The 22873-nt window shown below is 44.5% G+C and overlaps 1 protein-coding gene across 2 annotated transcripts in view; it reads left to right on the forward strand.

Annotated features, from left to right (window-relative positions):
* Window positions 1-22873, forward strand: part of LRRC4C (leucine rich repeat containing 4C) — a 356194-nt gene that overhangs the window by 162424 nt on the left and 170897 nt on the right. Inside the window, exon 1 of one of the 2 annotated variants that reach the window (XM_040328067.1) lies at window positions 20631-21936. The exons of the other annotated variant lie outside the window; for it this stretch is intronic. The gene's annotated coding sequence lies outside the window, so the exon portion shown is untranslated. Of the gene's footprint in view, window positions 1-20630; window positions 21937-22873 lie in introns of those variants that run through there. 2 annotated transcript variants of the gene reach the window in all.

The following is a 22873-nucleotide window of genomic DNA, read 5'->3' on the forward strand; positions in this document are numbered from 1 at the left end:
TTTCTTAGCATGCTAAGAAATTTTGATCCGCTGGAAAACCATCGGCCCGAAAAATATCCGCGGATAAATATCCGCTGGGTTGTACACACCAGCGGATCTATCCGCTGAAAGTGATCCGCGGATAAATTCCAGCGGATAGATCCTCTCGTGTGTACGGGGCCTCAGAGTCCTCCATAACTATTAGTTCCTTTGTGTCCTCATCACATGGCTGTGTTTAGATAATTTTTTAATTCCCCCTACTTCCTGTAGAATCCCTTCCTGTCCTGAGCTTAAGAACCGGTCCATGGAGCCTTCTTCAAGACTGCTCTTTGTTTCTTGGAGTTTTCCAGAACTACCAGTTCCTTTGTGTCTTCAGAACATGGCTGTGCCCAAATCCTTTTTCCTTTTCAATACTTCCTATAGCATAATTTCTTGTCCTGAGCTCATGAACCAGTCCATGGAGCCTTCTTCCAGACTGCTCTTTGTTCCTCAGAGTTCTCCAGAACTACAAGTGTCCTCAGTGCATGGCTGCGTCCAAATCATTTTTTCTTCCCCCTAATTCCTGTAGCATAATTTCCTGTCCTGAGCTCATCAACTGGTCCAACCAGTTCATTAGCATAACAATAGCCATACTGCAATATATTGATGATTAAAAATTGTATTGCATTGATACCTATGTACCAAAGTGATGAAAAAATCTTATTGTCTGACCTGCCACTGACAATGGCTTCACCCACAATAAGTTTAAACAACCCTGTCAGTAATCCCATATAAAAAGTTTCTCTATAAAGACTAAAATTCTTACCTCTCCTGCCACCTGTGCTACCAAACATCGCTCTGATCAAGAGAAATCAACTGCTGAAATCTGATGGGAAACCAACCTTTTGGTAGTGCCGATCTCCCGTGACCCCAAAATGTGCTCAGTGGTTCCTCTTGCTGACTTCTGGGTCACTACAATGCTTTGTTTAGACGTAGGGGTCATCAAGAAGAACCAGTGAGTGCCATGGGAAACCCAGAAAGCCAACACCCCAGGAAGCGTTGATTTCTACATAGTCTTTCACTGGTGATTCCTCTTGATCATAGCAGCATTTGGTGGTGCAGGAGGAAGGAGAGATACGTTTTCTTATCTCCCCTAACTTTCCTATTCCTGACGAACCTGTACATAGTTTATAATGTTGGCAATAGGACTAAAAAAAAACTCAGCTCTGAAGTTAAAGCTCTGACAACTCTCTTCAGCCTCCATTGTCTAACCCAGTGTTTTTCAACCTTTTTTCAGGCAAGGTCCCCTTTAAAAATTAAGGACAGTCTCGAGGATCCCTGTAAAATGTTTGGACAGCCTCGAGGCACCCTATTCTAAAATGCAAAAGCTATTCTACTAGTTTTACATAATGCAGCAACATCCACAACGTTGGATATTCTTCCAATGTAAATACACTTTTGCAAACTGGTACTGACTAGTATTCCAATGTTTCTCTTCTCCCTCAGTTTTTCTCCATCACTCAGCTAATGTGACACCAACGCTGATGGAGGGGGGCAGAGGAGGGTCAAACATGGATGCTATGCAGGTGACTGACTTTCTCCTTATCAACCGATGATGCCATTGGTCATTAGCTGGCAGCTAGTAGGTTGTAATGGTGCACAATGAAAACTGTGACTGTGACTAAAAATGCAGCCTTTATCAACATGCCGGCTTCTATACAATTTTTGGGCAATTTTTAGGCATTTTGCCAAGACACCCCTGAAGAAACCTGTGCATCCTGGTTGAAAAAGGCTGCTCTAAGGCTGCTTTCACACTGAGGCACTTTGCAGGCGCTATTGCGCTAAAAGTAGCGCCTGCAATACGCCCTGAATAAGCCGCTCCTTTCTATCAGGTGTGAAAGCCTGAGGTCTTTCACACTGGAGCGTTGCACTGGCGGGTTGCTAAAAATATGTATCGGTTTTTTATCCATAGGAAGCTTTTAAAACATGTTCTATTTTTTTTTTTCACCGATGGAAAACAAACCGATATGGCCCACCCACGATCGGTTTGTCCGATGAAAACAGTCCATCGGTCTGTTTTCATCAGACAAACCGATCGTGTGTACAGGGCTTAAATCGGAGGTTCACCCTAAAACAATTGTATACCATTACATCCAGCATACTTCCGACATGTACAGTATGCTGGTATTTTATTTATTTTTTCGCTGTACATACCGTCTTATAGTTCTTTTTTACCCGACTTCTGGGTTCTCACTCGTGCCGGGAGTAGGCGTTCCTATGAAGAGGCGTAGATGATTGATGTGCGGATAAGGCGCATCACGCGTTCCGAAAATAGCCGAACTGGGACTCGGCTATATACGGCGCCTGCGCAGTCAGCTCTACACGGCTCCTAGTCTGGGCGCAGGCGCCGTATAGCGCTGTATAGAGCCGAGTCCCAGTTCGGCTATTTTTGGAACGCGTGACGTGCCTTATCCGAACGTCAATCATCTACGCCTCTTCATAGGAACGCCTATTCCCTGTGGGAGTGAGAACCCGGAAGCCGGGTGAAAAAGAACTATAAAGCCTCGTACACACGACCGAGTTTCTCGGCAAAAACCAGCAAGAAACTTGCTGGGAGATATTTTTTTGCCGAGGAAACCGGTCGTGTGTACATTTTTGTCGAGGAAACTGTCGAGAATATCGACGAGCCAAAAAGAGAGCAAGTTCTCTATTTCCTTGACGGGAATGGAGAAAATTGGCTTGTTGAGTTTCTCGACGGCTTCACAAGGAACTCGACGAGGAAAACGATGTGTTTTGCCCGTCGAGTTTCTCGGTCGTGTGTACGAGGCCTAAGACGGTATGTACAGCGAAAAATAAATAAATAAATACCAGCATACTGTACATGTCGGAAGTATGCTGGATGTAATGGTATATAGATGTTTTTTAGGGTGAACCTCCGCTTTAAGTGGAAGGGCCAAACCTCAGACTGTAAACTTCCAGTGGCTTTATGGAAGACACTGAAGTGTTTGTGCAGACACCTCTAGGCACCACCATTTTAGTCCTATTAAAGGTTTAGTACCTTTAAACTATAAACGCATGCACTTATTATCACCCTATGTCGTTAATACTGACTGGCATGTTACATTATCACGGTGATAGAATCCTTCCCCCAATATTGCGTCGAGGATTATATGACTTTCATCACATTTACATGCTGATGTCTTTTGCTCGTAACCTGGAGGGGGAGACAAGATCCTTTTTCTAATGGGAAACGGTTAACATTTCACCGCATCAGTATTCAAAATTTATTTTATTTATTTTACCCAGCAGCTTAATGGTGCACATTATCAGAGCAATTCTTTTCAAGCAAAAACAATAGCCGAACCGTAGTGTAGTGATTTGTTTTCTTCATTTAATATTAATACTGTTCCGTAATATGCTACAAAGTCATATTGCCCTTGCCCGGGCTTTAAATCATCCCCAGGGAAGAATAACTGGAGTCTGGTATGGGTGTGTGTGTGTTGGTTATGTTTCCTGTTTGGGTAAAGTCTGAAATCTTCTCTTCATCTTTCTGAAAAAGGAGATTGTGTAAGGCAGCCTTGAAAACGAATCAACTTTACAAGTAGTGGTAATATTTGCTATGCCTTTTGTTACTTTTAGGTAGATTCACGTACACTGGCCTAAATTTAGGGCGGCCTAGCCTAGCCTTTTTAGGCTACACCGCCGGAAATTATTTAGGCTAGTAGTGATTCACAATCTACTTACCTGCTAATCTACGGCGGTGTAGCCTAAAACGAGCGGGCGTAAGGGCGCCTAATTCAAATTGCTTGGAGGGGGGCGTGTTGTATGGAAATGAGGCTTGACCTCAGGTTTTTTGACGTTTTTTGACACTGCGATTTGCCAGGCGACTACATTTCCCAGTACGCATTGCTGCTAAGTACGCCGTACGGGCCTATTGATTTCAACGTGTACGTAAACGACGTAAATCCCGATTCGCGGACGACTTGCGCAAACGACGTAAAAAATTCGAACCTCGCCGCGGGAATGGCGGCCATACTTAACATTGTTATTCCACCTCATAGGTGGAATAACTTTAGGCGGCCTATCCCTTACGGAAACGACGTAATGCGACGGTGTAGGCCTGGCGTACGTTCGTGAATCGGCGTATCCCCTCATTTACATAATCTACGCTGGCCGCAATGGAAGCGCCATCTAGCGGCCAGCAGAAACATTGCAAGCTAAGATAGAACGGCGCAAGACGGCCTATCTTAGCTTTGTTTAAGTGTATCTCTGTTTGAGAATACACTTAAACAAACGCCGGCGTAGATTCAGAGTTAGGTCGGCTTATCTACTGATAAGCCGGCCTAACTCTTTGTGAATCTACCTTTGTGCCTACACTTCGCCATGGTTAACCGCTTGCCGACTGTGTCCTGCACATATACGTTGGCAGAATGGCACAGCTGCGCAAAGTAACGTATATTTACGCTACTTTGAATTTTGCGCAGCTTATTTAACCGTTTCAGCTCCGGACTATTTTGGTGGTCAAAGACCAGGCCACGTTTTGCGATTCATCACTGTGTCACTTAAACTGACAATTGCGATGTGGCTCCCAAACAAAATTAACGTCCTTTTTTCCCCAAAAATAGAGCTTTCTTTTGGTGGTATTTGATCACCTCTGCGATTTTTTTTTTTTTGCACTATAAACCAAAAAAGAGCGACAATTTTGAAAAAAATTCAATATTTTTTACTTTTTACTATATTAAATATCTCCCAAAAATATATAAAAATACTTTTTTCCCACAGTTTAGGCCGATACATATTCTTCTACATATTTTTGGTAAAAAAAATTGCAATGAACATTTATAGATTGGTTTGCGCAAAAGTTATAGCGTCTACAAAATAGGGGATAGTTTTATGGCAATTTTATTAATCTTTTTTTTTTTTTTTACTAGTTATGACTGTGACATTATGGCAGACACATCGGACACTTTTGTTTTTTGCTGAAAGTAATGGCTTTCTTCTGGTCACTCTGCCTTAAAGCCCAACTCAATGGAGCGTACGGCTAAGGCCTCATACACACGATAGGATAGCCAGAGGACAACGGTCTGAAGGACCGTTTTCATCGGTCAAAACCGATCGTGTGTGAGCCCCATAGGTTATTTATTCTTCAGTTAAAAAAATAGGAACTTGCTTTAAAATTTAACCGATGGACGCCTAACCGATAGGTCAAAACCAATCATTAGTATGCAAAAGCATCGGTTAAAAACCCGCGCATGCTCAGAATCAAGTCGGCGCATGCTTGAAAGCATTGAACTTATTTTTTTTCAGCACGTCGTTGTGTTTTACGTCACCGCGTTCTGACACGATCAGTTATTTAACCTATGGTGTGTAGGTGTGAAGGACCATCAGTCAGCTTCATCGTTAACCTAGGACAACGGTCCTTCAGACCGTTGTCCTCTGGCTATCCTATCGTGTGTACGAGGCCTTATTGTCGTCCTATGTACAGATACTCCATTCTCTGCTGTGGAACTCTGCAGCTCCTCCAGGAGCGATCAGTGCTATAAAAATGCACTGATTACTGTAAAAATTACACTGGCAGTGAAGAGGTTAACCACTAGGTGGCGCTGCAGGGGTTAAGTGTTCCCTAGGGAGTGATTCTAACTGTTAGGGGCGTGGCTATACGTGACATGACAATGTCACGTTCCCTATCACGGGGGGACGGTCATCAGTGACAGTGTCACTAGGCATTCCCCTGTTCTGCCCTTGCCGATCACAATTGCGGGCCTTTCGGGAACATCGAGTTCCTGGGACCCGCGGCCACACTCGCGAGGCACGCGGTGGGCGAGCGCGCCCACTGGGCGTCAAATTTAAAGGGACATACCTGTACGCCAATCTGCCTGCCCGTGCCATGTTGTCGGCGTACATAGTCGTGCGGCGGTCGGCAAGTGGTTAAGTAAGCTATGACAATAAAACCCGGACGTTGATTGGTTACTGTGTAGAGCTGCACCAGGTTCTAGGTGTATTAGGTTTAGTAAATCTCTTCCATTATCTTATACCAAAATAAAATTGCGCTGTGATAAAGTAACACCAAAAATGGCCATGCCAACATACAAACCGTCTAGAAACTGCACTAGATAAATTCGATCTCTTCTGTATCTTCAGAGAGCGTGTAAAACATTCCAGTGCATGCTTGATTCTACTGTTTGGCAGCATTTCTATGCTAGTCACATGCATTTCAAATTAGAGGACATGCTTTGGCTCTCTCAGCATCCTTCTTAACCCACCGCAATGCATTTGTCAACCCGACCTCATTACAGATGTGCTGGATGCATTTTAAAGCATTTATAATATGTTTACATTGCCTTTCCATTTCTGTTAGATGCAATTATAAGCTTTGTCAGTTACAGACATAGGTATAAATATAGGTCGGGAAATACAATATCACTGCAAAGCAATGCAATGAAAAACACATTTCATGATGTATTTAGTATGTTCCAAAGCATTAGAGTGTAGATGTAAAGAAGAAGAGGGTGCAAGATCCCCCGTCCGTGCATTACCACCAAACCATTTATGAAAACCCCCACAGCGAAAAGAATACTCACAAACATATAAAAACAGCAGGCATGTAATAGATGCATCAGCCAAAGACGATACGTTCCCATCATTGGACCACCTGATCTGGTTGGTCCTCCGCTCTGAGGAAGTCACCCGAAACGTGTCAAATTTAGACATGTGCAATTTGTTTCGTTACTAATTAATTTTTTTAAAGAATTTCGACACATTTGTTAAAGCGGAGGTTCACACAAAAAGTGAACCTCCGCTTTTTGTATCCCTCCCCCTTCCGGTGTCACATTTGGCACCTTTCAGGGGGAAGGGGGTGCAGATACCTGTTTGCATCACTTCCGGGTTCTGAATAAAAGGGTCCCCATAGCAACAGCGCTGAAGGAGTGGGTAACAAAAAGAAAATGCGGTTGATTTCTTTAAAGTACATTTTTTGGGTGGAACTTTGCGTTAAATCCTATTTCTTCCCCATTCTGATGATCGGTTTGAAGTTGTCTTCACCACGTCTAGATGCCTAAATGCATTGAGTTGCTGCCATGTGATTCGCTGATTAGCAATTTATGTTACCAAGCAATTTAACAGGTGCACCTAATAGTGGCCAGTGAGTGTATAATGTAAGTCATAGTGCTCTCTCTCTCTCTCTCTCTTTCTCTCTCTCTCTCTCTCTCTCTCTGTATCATTGACAAAACTAGACACATGTTACAACCTCAGGCCATGTTTTGGGAATTTCTCTTGGATAAAAAAGCTGTACAAAATACCAAGCCATTGAGTATGATGTAAACCACCTGTGCATAATTAAGGCAAAACCTGCAAACATGGCCTGTCGGGGGTCCTTGAGGACTGAGGTTGCGAACCACTGGTGTAAGATAACTTATATTTTCTCACTCCAAGTACAATCCACTCATGTACAAATATGGGTCTACGCGTTTCGTAGCGAGCCATCCAATTCTTCAGGACCCCCCACAAACAGGTGATATATGTTGGTTACAAAATCTCTTTGTACGATCACTTCACTTGATAACATCACATACTGTATCCCTCTGCTATATAAACTGTCCAATTCAAAAAGAATCGTCATGTCCCCAGCCACACTCTCTTACTCATACTAGTGATCTAAAGTGCCCTATGAATGGTGTGCTAGGGGTGGCCGTACTGGCGCAGCCTATGTTGTTAAACACATCTGTTTGCAACCAGGCATTCACTTTGCAAAGAATATCTAATCACATGCAAGGAAAAATGTAAATAATAAATAAACCTATTTTTGCTTGCACATGATTGGACATTAGGAGTCAACCAAGCTTCACCTTATTCGCTAAGCTACCGTATTTGCCGGCGTATAAGACGACCCTCTATTTTCCCAGGAAAAATTTGGTTTTGGGATATACTCGCCATATAAGACTACCCCCTTCCTACTAGTCTTTCTGGAAGCTGAGGGGTAGCCGGAACAACCGCTGACAGGAACAACTGCTGACAGAAACAGGCATTTTTCAAATCTCACTGTGCCATTACATTACATTACATTATATTACATGCCTCACTGTGCCCTTACATTACATTACATGCCTCCACTGTGCCATTACATTACATTTCATGCCTCCACTGTGCCATCGCTTGCCCCCACTGTGCCATCACTTGCCCCCACTGTGCCATCACTTGCCCCCACTGTGCCGGCCAAGACGATCTCCCTACCTTATTTTTTTTGCAGATTCTGGCTTCCAGGCTGCGGGCATCCATGATTCAAAAGCTGAGGGGTAGCCAGAACAACCACTGACAGGAACAACCGCTGACAGAAACAGGCATTTTTCAAATCTCACTGTGCCATTACATTACATGCCTCACTGTGCCATTACATTACATGCCTCACTGTGCCCTTACATTACATTACATGCCTCACTGTGCCATTACATCACATTACATGCCTCCACTGTGCCATTACATTACATGCCTCCACTGTGCCATCACTTGCCCCCACTGTGCCATCACTTGCCCCCACTGTGCCATCACTTGCCCCCACTGTGCCATCACTTGCCCCCACTGTGCCATCACTTGCCTCCACTGTGCCATCACTTGCCCCCACTGTGCCATCACTTGCCTCCACTGTGCCATCACTTGCCCCCACTGTGCCGGCCAAGACGATCTCCCTACCTTATTTTTTTGCAGATTCTTCCAGGCTGCGGGCATCCATGATTCAAAAGCCTCGCCTTCTCCTGAGACTGTTCCGTGATAGGCAGAACACAAATTTTCCCAGCAGGGCCTCTGTTCAGTGTTCCGCCTATCATGGATGTCCTCTCGTCCGAGGATGAGAAGGCATCCGTGATAGGCGGAACACTGAACAGAGGCCCTGCTGGGAAAATTTGTGTTCCGCCTATCACGGAACAGTCTCAGGAGGAGGCGAGGCTTTTAAATCATGGATGCCCGCAGCCTGACGGAGTCACGGAGACTGTCATTGGCGTATAAGACGACCCCCGACTTTGGATGCATTTTTTGCATCCAAAAGGTCGTCTTATATGCCGGAAAATACGGTAAGTGATAATTCCATAACAAAGTGCACAGTCTATTTGCGTTTAGTGAATCAACCCCAATGTCTTTAGTATGCCATGTGTATGTCTTTATTAGTTGGGTACCATAGTCATTGCACAAAGACCTCGGCTCCCGTACACCAAGATAAAACACAAAGCTGTTGACACAAAATACATGTACACTGATGCATTACTTTTTAAAGACAGAATGAAAAAAAAAAAAGGCCAGAGATAATTTGGGTTTATCATGATGAAGTAATTGGCAACAGATTGAATAATGGATGATATTGTTTAATTTAGAGATTGGCCTCTGGTAAGATTAATTAGCCTTGTACAGATTGTGGTATGTAAACGCAGAGATCCCAAATTGGCCAGCTTGTCATTAGAGAATGGAATATTTAGGTCCTGTCTTTGCACTTTAATATTGAGTTATCCACAATATTTGTGTCTGCTAATTAGAATGAAGCCTTGTTCACATACAGCGTGACTGCAAAACTGGCTTGACTAGACTGGGGGAATGTGATTTCTTTATTAATGTTGATTGTATATAAGTGGTTACTATTGTATTATTTGTATAACATATTATTATTGTTGTATCAGTGCATTGTATTACAATGGAACCTCGGTTTAAGAGTAACTTGGTTTGAGAGCGTTTTTATTTGCAAGCAACTTTTTTTTTTTAATTCTGACTCAGTTTGCGAGTGTTGACTCGCAAGACGAGCAGAATTCAAGCTAAATAGGCCTGCAGTACCTCATTTGGCCTGAGGTACGGGGGTGCAGGAATTGAGATAAGCCGAACATTGGCCTGCAGTACCTCATTTGGCCTGAGGTACGGGGGAGCAGCAAACTAGCCAAAGTGTCCTCGGGCCTTTTTGGCTGTATTCAGCGCTCTCTGGTTGTCCCCCCCCCCCCCTCTGCCGCATTGAAGTTAATTTCCATTGACTTCAATGGGAAAACGCATTTCGATATGCAAGTACTTTGTATTACAAGCATACTCCTGGGACGGCTCGTAATCTGAAATTCAACTGTATTATTATTATTATTAGAAAAAAACGTCAACATCCAAACAAGCCATATTTATGTACCCAACATCCTTGATAAGCCTATAGAAAAATGATTATATTGGGACTGTGACGGCAACAAAGCGGTGTTAAAATTCTGTATACATTTTATTTAAGACATATGTATACAACAGACGTAATTATATTCATTGTCAAATCAACAAAAACAGAATAATGATGACTGTAGTACAGCCCTCAAATTTTCCACTCGCCTGGAAAATTAGGTCTTGCGAGCTGGGCTGCCTACCTGGGAGAGAGGGGGGAGGAGCACCGCCGGCGGGGTTGATCGGGAGCCGTTCTCCCATTGATCACCCCGGGGGGAAGAGAGCACAGAGGAAGAGGAGAGCCATGGAATAGTACACAGTTACCGGCACTTACATTATGATTTTCTCCGCTCTGCTCGACAAAGCCCCGCCTCCTCCTGACCTGCGCCTGTGATAGATAAAATGCCGGTCCACTGATGCGTTCTATCTATCACAGGTGCTGGTCAGGAGGAGACGGGGCTGTGTCGAGCAGAGCGGAGACAATCATAATGTAAGTGCCGGTAACTGCGTGCTATCCCACGGCTCTGCTCTTCCTCCAGCCATGCATTCCTTGGCCCTGACAAGGCTGCAATGGAAAGAAGGGGAAAAAACTGCGCTAAACCAAAAACAATAAAGTGATAAAGCTGGTAGCACACAAACAAACAAAGTACAAAGCAATAGTGGAACAAAAAGTGCAGCGCTAATAAATTTGTGATCAATATTAAATTGACACAACAATGGATATATAATAGTGTATATACAAAAATATATAAATAAAGTCCAAATGAGATAAAATCTCAAAGGTAATGAAGGTGGGTAGGATCACTCCAGTTAGTGGCAAAAAATAAAAACCGCAGAGGTTATTAAATACCACCAAAATAAAGCTCTATTTCCAGGGAAAAAAGGACGTTGATTTTGTTTGGGAGCCACGTCGCACGACCGCGCAATTGTCAGTTAAAGCGACGCAGTGCCGAATCGCAAAAAAGTGCTCTGGTCTTTGGCCGGCCAAATGGTCCAGGGCTGAAGTGGTTAAAGCAATTGCCAGTTCTATAAGTTCATGGATGACAGTAAATGTATACACAAATTCATCTCAGTCATATTTAGCCACCTGTGGCCAGAGTGAAATTGTAACTTTTGGATAACGTCCCAATTGTAAAGATCTGACTTTCTGATTGGTCATCAAAAAAATTAAAACGTGTCATTACAGCAATGATATCATTTAATGAGTAACTTGTTAAGTAAGGCTATATTATCTGAGCTCCATAAAACGCACATTTATCATGCAAAATCATCCACAAATGTATTTTCGCAACCAGCATTTCAGGAGGAACAGATTGAGTGCACCAGATGCTGATATAATGCCACATAAGATATTTTAAAAAGTTAACTTTTGAAACAAGTGCAGACTTCACACTTAGGAAAAGTCAAAGTTAAAGGTACAGTATACTCCAAATTTTTAAATGAAGCCTTGAAATGTTTTCGGAGGACCCAGTGGCCCAGATTCACAAAGGAGATACGACGGAGTATCTCAGATACGCCGTCGTATCTCTCAGAGTATCTATGCGACTGATTCATAGAATCAGTTACGCATAGATAGCCAGAAGATCCGACAGGTGTAATTGTTTTACACTGTCGGATCTTAGGATGCAGTACCCCGGCCGCCGCTGGGGGGAGTTTGCGTCGTAAACCAGCGTCGGGTATGCAAATTAGGAGTTACGGCGATCCACGACGGTTTTTCGCGTTCGCTACGTCGCCGCTAGTCTAGTTTCCCATCGCAAAGTTAGTCGTCGTTTTGGGTGCCTTAACTTTAGTCAGCAATCGTATTGCTGTCTAAAGTATGGACGTCATTTACTCACAATGTTTGTATTCATCCTACCTGTATTGTATGATTATGACGTATTAATAAAAACTAACTTTTGATTCAAAAAAAAAAAAGTATGGACGTCGTTCCCGCGTCGAAATTTAAAATTTCACGTCGTTTGCGTAACACGTCCAGGAATACGGAAGTACGCTACGCGCGTCGCCGTTCGAAAAAATTATGTCACTTCGCGCAAAGCACGGCGGGAGTTAAGAAACGGAGCATGCGCAGTAGGTCCGGCGCGGGAGCGCGCCTAATTTAAATGTTAGCCGCCCATTCGATTTGGACCGCCTTGCGCTGGACGTATTTACGATACACCGCCGCAAGTTTCCAGGTAAGTGCTTTGTGGATCGGGCACTAAAACTGAAAACTTGCGGCGGTGTAACGTAAACGGCTTACGTTACACCGGCGCTAATGTACCTGAATCTGGCCCCGTATTCCCAACCCAAGCTACTTTTAGAGCGCAAGGACTCCCCAATACTCAAAGTGATCACGTACTTTGGCCATTTGAGATAACAGGCTGACATTATAGTAAATAGGTTGACTATAGGTTCTTGCCACTCTCCTTTCTTTCTAACACAGTATAGTCTGCATGCTGGAACAAGGAAACTTACCCAGTATTTTTGAGTATGGTGGAGCATGCAACTCTCATTTCTCTCTCCTATGATGCAGTGTTGGGTGCCTAAGCTCCTCACAATGGCAGGTCCGAGCAATGTCATGTGGGGTCAGGTCCTTAGCCCCATGTAACCTTTGACCATATTGACCTGGAACTTTTTTTAAAAAAAAGAAATACTGTATATACTCGAGTATAAGCCATGTTTTTCAGCACATTTTTTTGTGCTGAAAACCCCAGACTTAAACCCCATTGAAAATCTGTGGAATGACTTGAAAGCTGCACTCCACAAATGGTCACCATCAAATGTAACTGAACTTGAGCAGTTCTGCAAAGACGAGTGGGCAAATATTGCAAAGTCTGGGGGCCAGATTCAGAGAAGAGATACGACGCTCCTGATACGTCGTCGTATCTCTGAGATACGTTTGTCGTATCTATGCGACTGATTCATAGAATCAGGTTACGCATAGATAGCCCTAAGATCCGACAGGTGTAACTTGTGTTACACCGTCGGATCTTAGGCTGCAATTCTAGGCCGGCCGCTAGGTGGCGAGGCCATTGCGGTCGGCGTAGAATATGCAAATGACTAGTTACGGCGATTCACGAACGTCCGCGATGCCCGTCAATCTAAATTTTACGTTGTTTCCGTAGTGATATGCGTCGTAAAGTTAAGGCTGCCTCCTAGGTGGTCTACCAATGTTAAGTATGGCTGTCGTTCCCGCGTCAAAATTTTAAATTTCACGTTGTTTGCGTAAGTCGTCCGTGAATGGCGCTGGACGCCATTTACGTTAACGTCAAACCAATGACGTCCTTGCGATGTCATTTAGTGCAATGCACGTCGGGTAATTTGACGGACGGAGCATGCGCAGTACGCTCTGCGCGGGAACGCGCCTAATTTAAATGGTGCCCGCCCCATTTGAATTAGGCGGGCTTGCGCCGAGCGGATTTACGTTACACCGCCGCAAGTTTACAGGTAAGTGCTTTGTGAATCAGGCACTTACGCTGTAAACCTGCGGCGGTGTAACGTAAATGGGATACGTTACGCTGCCGCTGCGCAACGTAATTCTTTCTGAATCTGGCCCTGGATGTGCAAAGTTAGTAGAGACAAATACCAACACACTAAAGGCTGTGATTAAAGCAAAGGATGGTTCAACCAAATATTGACACGGGGGGGGGTCCTTTTTCCAACTCAGTGATTCTGTTTTAACTTTTTTTTTTTCCTGACATGTTTGTGTTATATCTTTCACTTGGAAGTTATAAGTTGCATTAGTAAACACAGCTGGATAAAACAAAAACTGTGTCTGTTTCATTTCAGGCAACTAAATGTGATTATTTTGGGGGCGGGTGGTGATTATTTTCTATACCCAGTGTATAATGAACAATCATTTGATAAATTATTCCTCATGAAATGGAAGTCTCAGAGTTTGCAGCAAAACAACCACATAGCCTGGGGGGGGACACAAATAACAAAAGAACAAAGAGTTGGGTACACAGGGCGGCGCAGTGGTTAGCACTCACGTCTTGCATCTTTGGTTCAAATCTCAGCAGAGACATTATCTGCATAAGGTTTGTATGTGGGCTTCCTCCCACACTCCAAAGACATGAATGGCGTTTAGTTTAAGCATTGTCTATCATGAAAAAGGGTCATTATTTTTTCCTTTTATTCTTAGCCTTGGTTGCATCTCCATCCTGTTGATCTCCTGCAGCCTTTTCGCAGCTCATTCATCTCTACATCTCTACCCTCCAGCAATAACATTTCTCAGGACGGGTTTCCTATTGGTGATGACAGGGGACTGTGCTTACTTAAAGCAGACCTTCTCCCATGGAAAGCACTTCCTCTGCCTCCTCTCCCTTTCCTCTTAACCAGTTCGGCTCCAGATATTTATTTATTTTCACATTTATGTAAAAATCTTAATTCTTGCCAATAAAATTACTTTAACCCCCAGAACATTATATATTTTCTCAGAGCACAGGCCCTGTAGAATAAAAAGGGTGACAGTTGCAAACAGGGCCGATCCTAGGGTCACAGACGCCTGGGTACAGAAATATTTATGGGCGTGGCCATCTTACCAACTCCTCCCCTTTACAAATGTGTTTCTATGGCAACGACTCAAACACTGAGAAGCTCCCTTAACACGGACAAAGAGAACACGTCAGGCACAGACCGCCCCCCCCCAGTGACATCACTGCACGGCTGGTCTCTCTCTCCACACAGAGACAGCCGCTGCTTCACTCTCCTCCTCTGACAGGGCTTGGGCAGAAACACAGTGGCGGTGGAGGTGCTGACCGGCGGAGAGAGCCGCCTCTGGACACGGACAAGGAGAGGAGGAGGGAGGGGAGCACTCTGGCGCTTTAGTGGCCCCCACCTCTGTGGCGCCTGGGTACACTGAACCCCACGCACCTGCCTAGGATCAGCCCTGGTTGCAAATTTTTATGTCACAGGATATTTGTGCAATTGTTTATTAAATGCACATTTTCAGGAAAAAAATATATTTACAAGAATTTTTGTGCAAAAACACACAATATAATACCCATTTTTGGCTAAAATATAAAAGATAAGGTTGCATTAAGTAAATATAGTAGATAACTAATAATTCATGTCTTAAAATTGCATGCGCCCATGAGATCCCCAAAAAATTATGGTGTCCAAAAATTTCCATAGGCAACGTTTTAAAAGTCTTTACAGCTCATCAGTTTAGAGTTAACAAGGAGCTCTCTTGCTAAAATTATTGTTCTCACATTTAACCCCTTGATCAAATCTTCCGGGCCTTAAAGCGGAGTTCCACCCAAAAATTGAACTTTGCTCCTTGTACTCCCCCCCCTCCAGTGCCATATTTGCCACCTTTTGGGGGGGAGGATACCTTTCTTTCACAGGTATCCTGGGCCAGATTCACAGCAGAAATACGCCGGCGTATCTACTGATACGCCGGCGTATTTTCAAATTTGCCGCGTCGTATCTTGATTTGGAATCCCTTAAACCAAGATACGACGGCTTTTGGCATAGATCCGACAGGCGTACGGCTTCGTACGCCTTCGGATCGTAGGTGTAATTCTCCGGCGGCCGCTGGGTGGAGTTTGCATCGTTTTCCAGCGTCGGGTATGCAAATTAGCTGTTTACGGCGATCCACGAAGGTATGCGCGTTTGTCGCATTCTCTTACGTCGTCGCTAGTCGGCTTTTCCCGTTGCAAACTTAGGCCTGCTATTTCATGGCTTAGATTTAGACCAGCCATGTTAAAGTATGGCCGTCGTTCCCGCGTCAAATTGAATTTTTTTTTTTTTTCGTAAGACGTCCGGGAATACGAAAGGACGTAACGCACGTCGTCGTTCAAAAAACACATCGGGGAGCCGTAATTTCTCGCAAAGCACGGTGGGAAATTTCCTAACGGAGCATGCGCAGAACGTTCAGGGCCATTTAAATTAGGCGGGCTTGCGCCGGACGGCTTTACGCTACGCCGCCGAAAGTTTACACGCAAGTGCTTTGTGAATCAAGCACTTACGCTGGAAACTTGTGGCGGCGTAACGTAAACGGGATACGATACGCCGGCGCAAATCTACATGAATCTGGCCCTCTGTTCCCACTCCTGGGAGCCTCAGCCACGGGTATTAATGTCACCGGCCAGGCTCCCTCCTCTTCCTTCCCCGGCCACAGGGCCAGTAGGAGAGAGGAGTGGAGCCTTGCGCATTCACAGTAGGGTTTCTGGTGTGAAGCCATAAGGCTTCACTGCCGGGTTCCCTTATCGCAATGGAGAACGAGGGTTGGGACCAGGGCCGATCCTAGGGTCACAGGCACCTGGGTGCAAAAATATTTCTGGCACCCCCATATGGGCGTCGTAATTTTACTAATCATCCCCTTTACAAATGTTTCTATGGCAATGACTCAACCACAGAGATGCTCCCCCCACAAAGTCTTCATTACCCCGGGATCCTTACATGATCTCTTAACAATAAACAAAATACAGGAAGAGAAGCAGAGTACTTTATTGGGACCTGGAGGGGGGCCTCTCTGATGGACACAGAGAGGGCTTCTGTTAGAGAGTCTGTTAGATGTTCGGCGCCCCCACCTCTGCAGGCACCTGGGTGCAATGCACCCTGTGCACCCTGCCTAGGATCGGCCCTGGTTGGGACTTTCAATGAGGTGTGTATATTGCGGCTAATCGAAATACTTGTTCATGTTTCATATTGACTCCTTTGATTAGAGACAATATACACACCTCATTCAAAGTCCTGACCCTCTTTCTTTATGTCCCTGAATAGGGATGGAGGTGCATGTTACCATGCGTCTCATTCAAAGTCCCCAAAGCCCCCTTTATTACTCGCAATGACAGCGGCAGCACCCGACAGCTGATGGAAATATCAGCTGTGGTGCCGAAATCGCTGGACTCCAGGACAGGTAAGTGTCCGATTATTAAAAGTCAGCAGCTGCAGTATGCGCAGCTGCTGGCTTTTAATTGTTGTCGCGGTGGGCGGGCCTCTGCTTTAAGTGGTTAATTGATCATGCTGAAGTTAGAAGCTGATTGGCTCCCATGCACAGCTGCTCCAGATTTTGCACTCTCCAGTTTTAGTAAATCGCCCCACAGGGGCAGTTATCAGCCCATAGAAATGCAAGTGTAGCTAGGCAGCATAGGTGTGTGCATTAGGGTGTGCACCCCAAATGTATTAAAACATGGACGGTGTCAGTAGAGTAGAGGTTGGTGTCAGTAGGGCCGTGGACAGTGTCAGCAGCTTTTTATTTTCATTATTTTAATCTTTTTATTTATTTTTTATATATTTTTTGGAGCCCCGTTCAGGGGCATTGGTGCAATATTAGCAGGGGGAATCTACACCTCAAGCAGTGATTAGGGTGTGCCTAGGCACACCCGGAACACCCCCTGTGCAGAATGAAGCTCCTCTTGTAATCTCCCATAGGTATGCGCAGTCTATTGCATTAGGGCATGGGTGCCCAACCTGGGGCCCTCCAGCTGTTGCTGAACTACAAGTCCCATCATGCTTCTGCCTTTTGGAGGTCATACATAACGGTCAGCCTTGAAATGCATCATGGGACTTGTAGGTTTGCAACAGCTGGAGGGCCACAGGTTGGGCACCCCTGCATTAGGGTGTGCACCCCAAATCTCAAACACACACTGCTGATCACTCATGATGTTCATTCAGAAAGGGAAGGGGGTGGTCAATTACATATTCACCAGCCCCTTCCTCCACTCATCCTAAAACATCCTTGCAGCAACAGCAGGCGGGAGAGGAGGGAAGCTGGCAGCACTGCAGGGGGAAGGAGGGAGCCAGGCAAGTAGGGGGAACCTGTGCTGTAAAGGGTGATTAGGGTGTGCCTGGGCACACCTGGCACACCCTGTGCGCACGCCTATGTAATCTCCATAAGGCCCCTTTCACACCTGCGGATCGTATGTCCGCTTTTTCATCCATCCTTGTGCGGATGAAAAAGGAACATACATTGGTCCCTATGAGATCACGGGTGTCAGTGGATGAACATCCGCTGACACTCGATCTTGCCCGCTTCCGCATTCCTCCAATTCTGCAGACGGAGAAAAACCCTATTTTTCCTTTCGTCTGCGGATCGGATCGGGTAAACATCCCCATAGGGGAGAGCGGAGAAAAGACAGGGCGGTCCCGACACAGTGTGCGGGGACTGCCCTGTAGTGTTGCTCACGAATATTCGTATTGCGAATATTCGGCTCGAATATGGCATATTCCAGTATTCGCGAATATCTCGAATTTCGCAGCCAATATTCGCTATTCCGAATATAAAAAAAAAATTGCGAAATTTCGCTAATGCGAATTTATTACGAACATTTTGCGAATTTTTTATTTTTTTTTCTGATTGGCTCTGATGCAAAAGAAGGGCGGAGAAAGTATTCGCGAATATTCGGAAATCGAATATTGGTGATATTTTATCGAAATTTCGCTAATGCGAATGCGAAATTGATTGCGAGATTTTGGCAACTCTGATTGGCTCTGATGCAAAAAAAGGGTGGAGAAAGTATTCGCGAATATTCGATCAGAGTTCTCCTACCACAGTTGTCAAAATATTTCACAACATTTTTTTTTTTTATAAAATATTCAGAATATTCGATTTCCGAATATTCGAGAATACTTTCTCCGCCCTTCTTTTGCATCAGAGCCAATCAGAAAAAAAAATTCGCAAAATGTTCGCAATAAATTCGCATTAGCGAAATTTCGCATTTTTTTTTAAATATCACGAATATTCGATTTTAGCGAATATTTCACGAATATTCGGCTATATATTCGTGATATATCGCGAAATCGAATATGGCGTATTCCGCTCAACACTACTGCCCTGTCATCCGCCAGCTCAGCGGGGGATCAATGGAGGTTCACGGGGCAGATCATCACTGATCCGCCCCGTGTGAAAGGGCCCTTAGCAGTTTAGGAAGAACCTGAACAAAGATCTTCATAAACTAGATGACCAGATATTATTTTAAAACAAGCTGTTATAACCATAGGCGTGCGCACAGGGTGTGCCAGGTGTGCCTGGGCACACCCTAATCACCTTGTACAGTATGCTGCAGATGCCCCCTGTTTAGACCAACGATATTTCACCTAAAAAAATAAATAATAATTATAAATAATAAAAAAATAGTAAAAAGTAATAATAAAAAAATGTAATTGAAAAAAAAAAATAGTAAAAATAAAAACTACTGACACAGTCCACTGCCCCATGGACACCAAACTCTGCCCTACTGACATAATGACATAATATTATTATTATTATTATTATTATTATTATTATTATTATTATACAGGATTTATATAGCGCCAACAGTTTGCGCAGCGCTTTACATCAGGGAAGACAGTACAGTCACAATACAATTCAATACAGGAGGGATCAGAGGGCCCTGCTCGTTAGAGCTTACAATCTAGAAGGGAGGGTCAAGTGGAACAAAGGGTAGTAGCTGTGGGGAGATGATCAGATGGACTCAAATGCAAATACAGTTGTTAGGTGTGGGTAGGATAGACTTCTCTGAAGAGGAGGGTTTTCAGGGATCCTCTAAAAGCTAATAGAGAAGGAGATAGGCGGATAGATTGGGGTAAGGAGTTCCATAGGCTTGGAGAGGCTCTGGAGAAGTCCTGGAGACAAGCATAGGAGCAGGTGATGAGAGAGCTAGAGAGTAGGAGGTCTTGAGAAGAGCAAAGAGAACGATTAGGTTGGTATTTAGAGACTAGGTCAGTGATGTAGCTGGGGGCAGAGTTGTGGATGGCTTTGTAGGTAGTAGTTAGTAGTTTGAATTTAATTCTTTGGGTGAGTGGAAGACAATGGAGGGATTGACAGAGAGGGGAAGCAGAGACAGAGCGGTTGGTAAGGTGGATCAGTCTGGCAGCAGCATTCATGATGGACTGAAGGGGGGTTAGAGTATGCAGAGGTAAGCCAATGAGGAGGGAGTTGCAGTAATCAAGGCGAGAGATGACCAGGGAGTGAATTATGAGCTTTGTGGTGTCATTGGTTAAAATAGTAAAAAAAAAAAATGTAATTGTAAAAAATAATAAAAAATAAAATAATAAAAATTAAAACTACTGACACTGTCCACTGACACAAAACTCTGCCCTAATGACATCATCCACTTCTCTACTGACACCGGCAGTATATACTGTATACACATGGACAGGCATATGTGTTTGAGCTTTGGGGTGCACACCCTAATGCAATAGGCTGCGCACACCTATGGTTATAACAAAGAAAACAATACCAATGACTTTTTGCAATGGCATCAACCTTAAAAAAAAAAGAAACCTTAGAGGAGATTTTTAGCGATTTGGCTTTTCCCAATCTCCTTTAATGTTGCAGACTTTCACTGTCGCCTGGTGACAGGTAGGTGGCAGCAATAGCACACCAGTTGGCTGCCTTTCCTTTATTCAAAGACATCAAGTGTTAATGCAATTGACCAATCAGTGCTAAGATGATGGGAGGTAATTGGGTAATTGTATTTTATTCATCACAAGCAGAGGAAAAAAAAAAAAAAAGAAGAAAAAAAGTGGCAGAGGGAGGTGAAGAGAGAGAGAGAGAGAGAGAGAAAAAATAGAAGGAAAAAATCAGAGGAAAAAAAAGGTTCAGTGAGAAGGAAGGAGGGAGGGAGGGTGAGGAGGTAGCCCTCCTTGGATGGGAAATTGCATTAAAGAGTTATTGCTGGACCTACACACACTGAGGAGGCACTACTGCAAGCAATGTGCTTTTGACTTGGATCTACAAGCAGGTTGTGCTGCTGCTGCTGCTGCAAATTAAAGATCTGTATTATTATTATTATTGTATATAATGATGGGGGTAGGAGAAACACAAGGACCCCTGCAAGAAGAGGAATGAGCAGCAGCATCCTTCAGCACAGCAGCCACCAGCGCAGCATCCTCCAGGATCGTGGTACCCAAGTGATGGGCAACTCAATGCATCTCCACCAAACGTGTTCTTCTTCTTCCTCTTCTTCCTCTTCTTCTCATCATCTCCATGGAGGGCTGTTGCAAAGATCCGAGGAGGCACTGTGACCATCTCACTCATCATCACCAGGCTCCCTGAAATGGAAATAGCCATTGCTCTCCTACATTGAGGATTTTTTTTTCTCTTTATGTACAAAACTCATCACAAGGGATGATCAGCAAAGCACCCCTTCACCAGGTGACCCCTTAGCAGGCTTGATGGATTTATGGCAAGCATCTCCGGCTGAATGTGATATCATGAAATTGCAGAGGAGGCTGTGGAGCTGGGGGAGGCTGCTGAGCTGTGCCTGGAGTTTGAGCACCAGGATTCCTGGATCCGACAATTAAGAAAAAGGGGGGTGAGCTCCAATGCCAAGCTGCACTGGGCTGTGATTGGAAATTTAATCAGTTTTTTTTTCTTTCTTTTTTTTTGGAGGAAAAAAAAAAGGGGGAGAAAGTTTTTTTTTTTTTTTTGCTACTTGGGTTGGACACACAAGCAAGCCTGTGATTGATGCTTTACAAGGAACCTGTGGGATGACCATGAAGGCTGCTGGCTTACTGTGGACCCAGGGTGGATTTTATTGTCGGCAGCGTCGCTTGGCAGCTGCAAGGGGCGCCCTGGCGGAGGTGGGGAGCTGGCCCATCACTGGCGTTTCAGCACCTTGGCCAGGGAAAGTTTGAAGAGCTCGCTGGTGTTGCTGTCCCAAGCTCCTTTTACTCTCTCCCTCCCTTCCCCCCCACTACACTTCTTCTTTTCACTGTGCAAATTCAGTGTGAAATGAGCCTGACTTTGCAGGCATAGTTGGTAGGGACACTTCGGTCTGGGATAATACTGAGCAAGGCATGGATGCTGGCTTTGCTGCCTGGGTGCGATCTGCAAATTGTCGGCTCTGATCGTCTCTGCTTGGAGCTTCTCCTCTTTTTCACACAGTGAGTACTTCTCTTTATTTTTATTTTTTTTAAAGGGGTGCTTTATACTGGGGGGTTTGAAGTGCTTTATGCTAGGGATGGGGGGTGCTTTATACTGGCAATTGGGGTGCTTTATACTGGGAATGGGAGGTGCTTTATTCTAGGGGTTGGGGTACTTTATACTGGGGATGGGGGATGCTTTATACTGGTAATTTGGGTGCTTTAAACTGGGCATGGGAGGTGCTTTATTCTAGGGGTTGGGGTACTTTATACTGGGGATGGGGGGTGCTTTATACTAGGAATGGGAGTGCTTTATATTAGGGACTGGGAATGCTGTATACTGGGAATGGGAGAGCTTTATGCTGGGGATGGGGGTGCTTTATACTGGGAATGGGGGTGCTTTATACAGGGAATTGGGGTGCTTTACACTGGGGATGGGGGTGCTTTATACTAGGGTTTGGGGGTGATTTATATTAGGGACTGGGAGTCCTTTATACTGGGAATGGGAGAGCTTTATACTGGGGATGGGGGTTATATACTAGGAGTTGGTGTGCTTTATACTAGGGGTTGGGGTGCTTTTTATTGGGGATGGGGGTTATATACTAGGAGTTGGTGTGCTTTATACTATGGGTTGGGGTGCTTTATACTGGGGATGGGGGTTATATACTAGGAGTTGGTGTGCTTTATACTAGGGGTTGGGGTGCTTTATACTGGGGATGGGGGTGCTTTTTACTAGAGGCTTGTAGTGCTTTATACTGGGAATAAGAGAGCTTTATGCTGAGGAGGGGAGTGCTTTATACAGGGAATTGGGGTGCTTTATACTAGGGGCTGGTAGTGCTTTATACTGGGGATGTGGGTGCTTTATACTGGGACTAGGGGCACTTCATAATGGAGATGAAGGTGCTTTATTCTAGGGGTTGGGGTGCCTTATCCTGGACATGGGGGTGCTTTATACTAG

This window comes from Rana temporaria, chromosome 11, assembly GCF_905171775.1.
Source record: "Rana temporaria chromosome 11, aRanTem1.1, whole genome shotgun sequence".
Taxonomy (NCBI): domain Eukaryota; kingdom Metazoa; phylum Chordata; class Amphibia; order Anura; family Ranidae; genus Rana; species Rana temporaria.